The following is an 11,330-nucleotide window of genomic DNA, read 5'->3' on the forward strand; positions in this document are numbered from 1 at the left end:
GTGATATTTTGTTGTTGGAAATGAGTTGAGTTAGAAGTTTTGGTTGATGTCTTCATTTTTGCCCTATAATTAAAATTCATATTTGTTGTGCTTGTGTTGGTTCGAATTTTTGTGTTGTATAGATGGTGATTATGAGCTACCATGGTTGAGAATGTAGTTCACATGGTAGTGCTTAGGATGTGATGAAGATAGCTAGCAAGTTGGAGATGAAGGGCCATCGAATTTGAGTCATGTTGGGTTCGGTTTTGAGGGCAGGGCGGGGACTGATTTTTTTTCGAGCTAAGCTAGGCTTGTAAGGGGCTCGGTTTTATGGGTTTGAGTGAGTCTAAGAAGTGGTCTTGGTCTTGGTTTATAGGTTGGCTACATGGGAGTACATGGCTAAAGGTCTTGGAAAGAAGGAGAGATAGCATTAGTGTGAGCAGAATTTTGGTTATTATTGGGGCTGCCCGGAAACTGATTTTTAAAACAAGGGTTAAACTCAGGTTTTGGTTAAGGGCTCAGGTTTGGAAATAGTTTAGGATGTTAGGAATATGTCGGTTCAAGCGAAAATGAATTCGGTTAAGTGTTGGTCGAGTTCTAGGCTATTCATTGGATAGGTGCAGAATTTTGGATTGAATGAGGGGCTGTCCGGAAAATAATTTTCATAAAATAATTGGATAAGAATAATACCCCGAGGATGACTTTTTTATTTAGTTCTAAGTGTGTGGGAGTCGTGGTTTCAAGCGGAACTATTTTTTAATAACAACTGAATGAGTTGTTAGCTTTACGGTTGTACCGCTCAAATTGTCCCAAGCGCAAGTTTATGGTTTAGGTCCCTATTCTTGGTTTGCTCCGTACATCACCATCCCGGTCTTCCATATTTGAGTCTTTTGGATGATTATCGAGTAAATATTTGCAAGTACATTACATCTATATATGCATGCTAAGTTTCTAAATCAAGGCAAGAAAGTATGAAAGAAAATATTTTACGAACGAAGTGAGATGATTCTGACTATATTTATTATGAGTTTGGACGAGTTGGGAGTCGTTCTGACTTCCATTAACAAATTTATGGGTTTGGATGAATTGGGAGAAATCCTGATTTCCCTTATCATGTATGGGCTTGGACGAGTTGGGAGAAATCCTAATTTCTCTTACCAAGTATGGGTTTGGACGAGTTGGGAGAAATCCTGGCTTGCCTTACCAAATATGGGTAAGACGAGTTGGGGGTTATCCTGACTTCCTTGCGGCATAGTGCATTGCACCCATGATCATGATCGAAAGTACAGAGTCACAATTCAAGGATCTAAGTTCAGAGTTACATTTCAAAATTTATATGACTATGTTTCAGTACAGTTTATTCAGTTACATTCATTATGTTGGACTTAGCCATGCATATGTTACATTTAAGTTCTCCCTTTTGGGAAGTCTATTTTTTTAAATAAAGGGCACAAAATATTATTCAGTTCAGTTTATTCAGTTCAGTTCAGTTTATTCAGTTTCAGTTATGCATGAGGTTCAAATTAAGTTTAAGAAAGTTCCAAGTTTAAAATTATGAGTTATGTGTGAGTTCATAGCATGCAGTAAGTCTCATTCTCTTTTATCATTCAACTTGTCTGAGTAAGTTTCAAAGTATTATAAGTACAGTATTTTAAATATTTCCGAATGTATTTTAAACCCTTGTTACTTCACCATATTCTTGTTGGGCCCCCTAGGCCCACTACATCTATTTGGTGCAGGTTAAGTTATCTTTGAGATCGAGGGTGAAGACTATTGTGTGTACTGTGATGCGGGCACGGCACATCCCTTCGACCTATGCTAGTCTTCCGCAAAAAGTTTACTTTAATTCTTTATATTCTTTCATTCTTTTGTTGATTGGATTAATGCAAACATAAGGATTTATCGATTGTATTTGGTCATGTAATTATCAAATTATATGATTTATGGACCTTTGGAATGCCAAATATTTTTCTCCAGTTCTCGATCATTTCTCGGTCTAATTTATTTAGTATTGTTGGTTGTATTTTTAGTTGCTGTCTGTGACAGGCGGGTTTAAATATAAATAGAGAGGTCATGCCGAAAATTTTCTTAAAATCCGCATTTTATTTAATTATTATTTAAAGTAGAGTTATGGTTGTTTCAATTGGTATCAGAGCATGGTTCTGGTTTGGGTTGTGCCTACTGCCGGTTGCAAGAAACTCAAGAAATCTCGCCTCAAAGTCTATAAGTTTAATGAATTTTATGTGTTAGTCATACTTGAATCGATACTTTAAACGTTTGACGTCTTCTTTTTATTTAAAAATATTTTCAAAACTAGATGTTTAATTTATTTAAATGTGTAGCTCAGTGTTTATTTTCGTTTAAAAATTTCTTCTAGTAGTTTAAAGTGCACCATTTGACTGTTTATTTTTATAGCATGCGGTTCCAAGTTAAACGGAGTTGGTGTACCAATATTCCTTCAAGTTTTAGACAGTACGTGTTAGTTGTTTGAGTTATTAGGTAGTGTTAACAATATTGATGAGATTGTAGGAGTTTGTTGGGAAACATTAAACTTGCGTATTTGGAGATATTAATTGTGTGCTATTATTGTAAGTTGCATTCTTATAACTGGATTTTATTCGGGTACAACTAAGTGAATAGTTTATTTAAGAATTTTAGACATGTTTTTAGTCAGTTAAGTTTATGAATAGAACTCATGTGAAGACTTGGGATACGAACTTGGTTTTATATTATTATGGATAGTTGAATTTTTTTTGTTTATTTGGGCAAGTATGATTTTTGGAAAATAATGAGTCGGTTACTATGAGCCTTTCAATTTTGTGAACTATTATTCCGATCATTAATTACCTTATCCTTCAATTGTGCTTGCATCCATTACAACATATACTTTTGAGTATCTAAAATTTCTTTGCACTTCCTTTCAGCATTTATGGATTCGTATGACATTAATCAGCGTTGAATTCTGCCACTTTGGCATTGGTTGAAATTCTTAGTAAAATCTTGTTAATGTTTCACACTTCTTGAAATTTTTCCCGTGGTTCTAGAGCCACATGTTGATGTGAGTGAAATTCACTTTTTCTTTTTGGTAATCTACTCATGTTGTGTGACTGACATCTGATTTTATTTTGAGACCGTTGTTTTCCCTGATGATTAACTTGCTTGGACTTCTCTCGACCGAAGTCACACCGATTGCTCTTAATTGTGCTTCGATTGTTTGATCATGATTTCATTACCCATGGATGAATGATCAAGAGATTTGTATTTTTTTGACTCATATTCATTATTTATGGAGTCTCTATTATTATTATTATTCATTCATTCCTAGAATTGAGTTATGAGTGAGTTATTTTCACTTATCTAGATGTTTATTTTCAGCTCGTTTGTTTGTAATGCTTGCATTATTTCATTTCATATTCAGCAGCATTACTTGTATGTCTGTTTTCTTTAATGATCCATCATGATGAGGATTTTGGTGGATCATAATTTCAATTATTATTTCAAATTCTTGTGTAGAGAATTTTCTCGTAGCCGCATAGTAAGCATTTATACCGATGGGATTTAGCATTTATATTAGATAAAATCCTAAGTTATTGTAGTGATCCGAGGAATGATGACTACTAATTATATTTAGTTCTAGCGAGTAGACTTCTAGTTAGTGAATTAATTGAATAGGTTGTTTTAATTTTAAATAGGATCGTTAAGAGTAAACAGATGATTTCGGTAAGCTGAATGGGTGAACAGTTGCGAGATAGGAAATAAAGTTGTCCCTAGAAACTTTTGGGTACTTTACATTTGAATTCTAAGATTTTGTGAATGTCAACCGGTAAGGCTATTGCACCAACTATGGGAACAAAATGACAAATAGAATATTTAGGTAGTTTTTCGGATAAGCTGTAGATTTATTTACCGGTGAAATGCTAAGGTACTTGAGGAACAATGATAAAGAATTTTCAATCGAATTACAAACTCTTCAAGGTGCCTAATTGGGTGCTAATTTCTTGAAATATAAATTCAGGTTGTACATATAATAATTTGGGAATTTTGGATATTCAGACTTGCTGTCGAGTTGAACTAGGGATTTGAGATATATCTTCAGGCGATGTGTAAAAATTATTTGGTGCTTAGAAACGATAAAATCCAATAAATGTATAATAGCTCGTGGTATATTTTGATTTGAGGTGTAAATATGGATTTCTTAGTCGTTGCGTCTTGGATAGAAAATGTGGTTAAATCTGTTGGGAAATTTTAAGAGTCGAACTTTCGGTAGAATCAAGAATGCCTAAGAGATGAAAGTATAACTTGGAGAATGGATAATTGGGATCTGTTTAGTCACCTATTTGGATTCTATTTGTTATCGGTTAATACCTTGGGACTGAACAACGGTGGATTTTATGGTTATATTTTCTTATCAAGGATTAGATTTATTTATTTAATGAATTGGGTCAGATCTATCTCGTATTTTGAGGTCTAATGAGGTAGAATTGTATAGTTTCTTTAGCTATCCTATTTATAAAAGTTTAGTGTTAGTTGCTAAATATTTTGAGGACTTGTGAATTTCTTAAGAGCTAAAGTCGTATATTATATGAGTTAAGTTTAATTGGTAAATAGACGTTAAGCATAGCTTCGTTGTTAGAAAGTTTTTAAGTTATGGTCGAGGTCGACATAAATTATTTATTGGTTATATGGGCTCTATTGCTTGGAATCCCGACTTAGGATATAAGGTAAGCAAAATTGTGAGTTGTGCAGTAACATAAAGATATATGAATTTGTAGGGTGTAGAACTTATCAGTCCGGTAGGATGACGTATTTTAGTTGATAAATTTAGATCGACGGTAAATTTGAGGAGTGATAAAATCTCATTGAGGATAAGACCACTTGTGTAACGCTCCACTATATCAAGACGGGTCTTTTCAGCGTGCTTATGTCCTCACTCACACGCACCCTAGAAAACTTTCTAGGGGGTCACCCATCCTATAATTGCCCCAAGTCATGCGCGCTTAACTTCCGAAAAGAAGATGCACCTTCTTGATATGAATAGTACATATGAAATCTTTTAAGCCCTCCTCAACCATGTAGTCTCATACCTACACAGTCTCAGAATCCCTCTCATTTCGGCATGGGATCGGTTCATTCATGTCTCCCTCCGCTTAGAAGCCTACCAGGAGCCGCTTATTGTCCGTGCAACCTCTTGGCACCGGCGATCACTCCCTGCCTCTTCAGCCCCGGGCGTCACATGCCCACCAGCTTCCGCTTGGTTCGTCCCCGAACCATACCGTACTAAGAGAGGTCAGCTCTGATACCATTTGTAACGCCCCACTGTATCAAGAAGGGTCTTTTCAGCGTGCTTATGTCCTCACTCACACGCACCCTGGAAAACTTCCCAGGGGTCACCCATCCTATAATTGTCTCAAGTCAAGCACACTTAACTTTGGAGTTCTTATGTGATGAGCTTCCGAAAAGAAGATGCACCTTCTTGATATGAATAGTACATATGAAATCTTTTAAGCCCTCCTCAACCATGTAGTCTCATACCTACACAGTCTCAGAATCCCTTTCATTCCGGCACAGGATCGGTTCATTCATGTCTTCCTCCGCCTAGAAGCCTACCAGGAGCCGCTCATTGTCCGTGCAACCTCTTGGCACCGGCGATCACTCCCTGCCTCTTCAGCCCGGGCCGTCACAACTTGAGAACATGTGAGAATTGTAAATTTTATATTGAAATAAGAGTTAGTCAGATCATTGATGGTACAGATATCAATATGCATCAGAGTGCGCAGCGAAAGCTAATTTGGGCCAACTCATATAGGTGCAAAGTTAAAAAATTTAGTGTTGATCTGGTCTAAGGTATTCGAACCTAGTTAGTAACTCTTGAATTTCGAGTACGAAATTTCATTTAAGGGGGAAAGGAATTGTAGTACCTAAAACCCAATCTCCTAAATCGCATGCATTAAATTTAATAAATATTAGGGTTATTATTTTTAAGTTTAATTGATTAAATTCTTTATGTGAATTATGTGTTAATAAAATATTTTTATTATTTATTCAAATAATTTTTATTGTACTAACTATTTAATTAATGTTTTTCATTGTTTAAATTTATGTGTCTAAATGATTTTATTGTTCAATTTAAATTTTTTTAATATTTTAAAGATTTAGGCTTGCATATTTAAATGATTTTAATTTTAATTTTTTAGTTTATTCTTTTAAATGATTTTAATTATTTAGTTTATTCTCTTAAATGATTTTAATTGTCTAGTTTATTCTTTTAAATGATTTTAACTGTTTAGCTTATTTGTTTAAATATTTTCGAGTGTCCAACTTATTTATTTTAAATAGTCTAAGTTTAGAGGTTAGTTATTTTAAGTTATTTTTTTAACTATTTTAAGTGTCTAGCTTATTTGTTTAAATCCTTTTTAATTGTTCAAATCATTTTAATGTTTTTTTTATTTTCTCTTGAGTATTTATTTAAAATGCTTTTAAACGTTAGTTTAGTTTGTTTAAAATTATTTTAATCGCTCTGCTTGTTATTTAAATATTTTACTCGTTGCCGTGACATCAGAATATTTAAAGTGTTTAATTCTTGGATTTTCAAGCTTGTGTTTTATTTAGTGCAATTAAATTCATAGTCCTAAGTTGCTAAGTTTGAATAGCAGTTTTTAAAAGTGTGTTTCACTTTTCCCACTACACTCACATACTCACATATATATATGCTTGCATCTATACATACTCACCTACAGACTCAACTTTATCCTTAAACTTAAATTAAACCCTAGCCCCAAGTTACACTCTCATTCCTCACGCTCAAACACACACACACACACACACACACACACAATTCCTCTCCATTATCTCCAAGACTTCGGCATCTTCATTTTCTCTAGCTTCCCGCCGTCGTTCGCCTGCAGCAAATCCGGCCAGCCACCATCTCTGACGTAGCTCACCCCTAGCTCAAGCTGTTCGTGCTGCTCTGCAACTCTTTTGGGCTCGGTTTCAGCTTCCTCTTGAGCTCCTCTTAATTTGTTCGGTTTTTCTCTAAATAAGCAAGAATATGGTTTCATTTGGCAACAAGTAGATTATTATGTCATGTGGTTGTCATGTTTTTATGCATTTTGAATTTTTCTGAAATGTTAGGTGTATATTTCAAAAATTTCAGATTTGAATTAGTCATGTTTATGCTCATGTTGATCTATTGTGATATTTTGTTGTTGGAAATGAGTTGAGTTAGAAGTTTTGGTTGATGTCTACATTTTTCCCTATAATTCGAAAATTCAGATTTGTTGTGCTTGTGTTGGTTCGAATTTTTCTGTTTTATGGATGGTGATTAGGAGCTACCATGGTTGAGAATGTAGTTCACATGATAGTGCTTAGGATGTGTTGAAGATATCTAGCAAGTTGGAGATGAAGGGCCATCGAATTTGAGTCATGTTGGGTTCGGTTTTGAGGGCAGGGCAGGGACTGATTTTTTTTCGAGCTAAGCTAGGCTTGTAAGGGGGTCGGTTTATGGGTTTGAGTGATTCTAAGAAGTGGTCTTGGTCTTGGTTTATAGGTTGTCTACATGGGTTTCCATGGCTAAAGGTCTTGTAAAGAAGGAGAGATAGTATTAGTGTGAGCATAATTTTGGTTATGATTGGGGCTGCCCGGAAACTAATTTTTAAAACAGGGTTAAACTCGTGTTTTGGTTAAGGGCTCGGGTTTGGAAATATTTTAGGATGTTAGAAATATATCGGTTTAAGCGGAAATGAATTTGGTTAAGTGTTGGTCGAGTTCTAGGCTATTCATTGGATATGTGCAGAATTTTGGATTGAATGAGGGACTGTCCGGAAATAAATTTTCATAAAATTATTGGATAGGAATTATAACCCGAGTATGACTTCTTTATTTAGTTATAAGTGTGTGGGATTCGTGGTTTAAAGCGGAACTCTTTTTGAATAAGAACTGAGTGAGTTGTTAGCTTTACGGGTGTACCGCTCAAATTGTCCTAAGCGCAAGTTTATGGTTTAGGTCCCTATCCTTGGTTTGCTCCCTACATCACCATCCCGGTCATACATATTTGAGTCTTTTGCATGATTATCGAGTAAAATTTACAAGTGAATTACATCTATATATGCATGCTAAGTTTCTAAATCAAGGCAAGAAAGTATGAAAGAAAATATTTTACGAACGAAGTGAGATGATTGTGACTATATTTATTATGGATTTGGACGAGTTGGGAGACATTCTGACCTCCCTTAACAAACCAATGGGTTTGGACGAGTTGGGAGAAATCCTGATTTCCCTTACCATGTATGGGTTTGGACGAGTTGGGAGAAATCCTAATTTCCCTTACCAAGTATGGGTTTGGACGAGTTGAGAGAAATCCTGGCTTTCCTTACCAAGTATGGGCAAGACGAGTTGGGGGTTATCCTGACTTTCATGCGGCATAGTGCACTATAGCCATGATCATGATCGAAAGTACAGAATCAAAATTCAAGGATTTAAGTTCACAATTACAGTTCAAAATTTATATGACTATGTTTCAGTACAGTTTATTCAGTTACATTCATTATGTTGGACTTAGCCATGCATATGTTATATTTAAGTTCTACCTTTTGGGAATTCTATTTTGTTTAAAGACAGGGCAAAAAGTATTATTCAGTTCAGTTTATTCAGTTCAGTTTATTCAGTTTCAGTTATGCATGAGGTTCAAATTAAGTTTAAGAAAGTTCAAAGTTTAAAATTATGAGTTATGTGTGAGTTCATTGCATGCAGTAAGTCTCATTCTCTTTTATCATTCAACTTGTCTGTGTAAGTTTCAAAGTATTATAAGTATAGTATTTTAAGTATTTCCTCATGTATTTTAAACCCTTGTTACTTAACCATATTTTTGTTGGGCCCCCTAGGCTCACTACATCTATTTGGTGCAGGTTAAGTTATCTTTGAGATCGAGGGGCAAGACTATCGAATGGACTGTGATGCAGGCACGGCACATCCCTTCGACCTATGCTAGTCTTCCGCAAAAAGTTTACTTTAATGCTTTATAGTATTTCATTCTTTTGTTGATTGGATTAATGACGTAAGGATTTATCGATTTTATTTGGGCATGTAATTATCAAATTATATGATTTATTGACGTTTAGAATGTCGAATCTTTTTTCTAGTTCTCGATCATTTATCGGTCTAATTTATTCAGTATTGTTGGTTGTATTTTTAGTTGCTGTCTATGACAGGCGGGTTTAAATATAAATAGATAGGTCATGCCGAAAATTTTCATAAAATCCGCATTTTATTTAATTATTATTTAATGTAAAGTTAGGGTCGTTTCAATATTCTTGTTTATTACCATGATTACACGAACATGGATGACTCGCATGTTGATCAAATAGCCAAGGACCCGTTGAAAATGCCAAGAGGACCAACGTGACTACAGCGTTCCCGCGCGACGAACTTTTACACACACTCGTTGTGTTTGTGTGTGTTTGGGAATTTGAATATTTTTGTGATATATTTTTCTATTTTGAGTCTTTTAAACCTACAAGAAAACTTTTAGGAGATATCTTTGATATCTTTAGTTTTATTTTTGCGATATCTTTTATTATTTTGGAATATAATATAAATACTATACATTCATTATTTTTGATATACAATTGAGATTTTGATTATTCAAACCATAAAATTCTCTCTAGAATTTTGTTGAAGCGTTTGCTTTGCCTCAAATCAAACTTATCAAAGTGTCAAAACTTTGTGGTGTTTGTCGATCGATTTTCACATGGGTTGTCAAAGACAGGTTCCTTTGAAGGTCAAACTGAATTATTGGTTGTTTCTATCGTGATTGTTTGTTGCTAGTTTCAAGTAAATTAGAGGTAAATAATCCAAAATTAGTTACTTGTTTCAAGATCGGGCATCTTCTTTGATTTCTTTTTTTTTTATCAAATTGAGGTTGCGATTCAATATAATCGTGTTTGCCTTCCATACAATGAGAATTCATATCATTTGGTATCAAAGCCAAAGTTTTGAATCAAGTAAATATCATATCTTTTCGTTCTTTGTGTTCTTTGTGTTCTTCTCTCTTCATATTTCGTTCTTTATTTGAGTCTATTCTGTTTCAAATTTCCAAGTCGTTTCTGTGTCAATATTGTTGCCCAAGTTTTTGTGTCTTGTGGTACAAGTTATCTCGAAAAATGTCAAAAAAAAACAGACAAAATTCGGTCAAAAAGGAAAAAAAATTGAGAGGACCGAAAGCTTAAAAAAAATAGAAGAAGCAAGATAAATTGTGGTCAATTATTTTGTTCTTGTTGATCCTTGGGTGCAAGTCAAAAATTCGAGTGTCCATAAATTTCTTCTTCTTGTTTTTGTCAATCTTCGAGAGTCAATTTCAAGTGTCTACAATTTGTGAACTTGAGAGTTTGATTCACTTCTATACAAAGCAAAAAATCCTACATAAATTTGAGTGAAAAAAAAGGAGTTGTTGAGTGAACTCTTTTGGAGTGACTAGTGAGAATTTGTGTGAGGTAATTTTTATTACTAACAATTTTTTTTGCAGGTACAATGAGTTCTACAAGCCAAAATTTTTCTCAAGGTCAAATGGATGAATTGACCAAAATGATGATGGCGGCTTTGGGGCCAATACATGAGAATTTGGATAGTCTTGAGTTTAGTGGAGGTGGTAGTAAGAATAAAAATAAAATATTTGTAGAAGAGTATGATGGTGGTGAGGATGAATAGAGTTTGGGTGAAAATTGGAGTATAAATAGGATGGCACGTGAGGGTGAAAGAAATAGAAGGGGAGCGGTGAGAGGAAGATACATTGAAGGGGGGGTCGAGTGGATGGAAATATTAGTGGGATTAAGATGAAGATTCCTTCATTCCATGAGAAATCTGATCTGGAGGCTTATTTGGAGTGGGAGATGAGAGTAGAATTTGTATTTGATTGCCACAATTACAATGATTTGAAAAAAATAAAAATTGGCGGTAGTTGAGTTTGTGGATTACGCTCTTATTTGGTGGGATCAACTTGTTATTTCTAGGAGGGGGAAACGAGAGAGGACTATTGAGACATGGAATGAGATGAAACAAATTATGCGGAAGAGATTTGTGCCAAATTACTACTATCGTGACATGTTTAGGCGGCTACAAAATTTGAAGCAAGGTTCGAAGAGTGTCGAGGATTAATTCAAGGAGTTGGAGGTCACCATGATTCGAGCTAACATTGTGGAGGATCGTGAAGCAACTATGGCTCGTTTCTTATGTAGTTTGAATAGGGAGATTCAAGACCAAGTGGATCTTGGACATTGCATGGATCTTGAGGAGATGGTGCAAATTTCCATGAAAGTAGAGCAACAACTCAAAAGGAAAGGCATGGGTCGAAATCCTAT

Source organism: Henckelia pumila, chromosome 1 (genome assembly GCF_033568475.1).
Source record: "Henckelia pumila isolate YLH828 chromosome 1, ASM3356847v2, whole genome shotgun sequence".
NCBI classification, from domain to species: Eukaryota; Viridiplantae; Streptophyta; class Magnoliopsida; order Lamiales; family Gesneriaceae; genus Henckelia; species Henckelia pumila.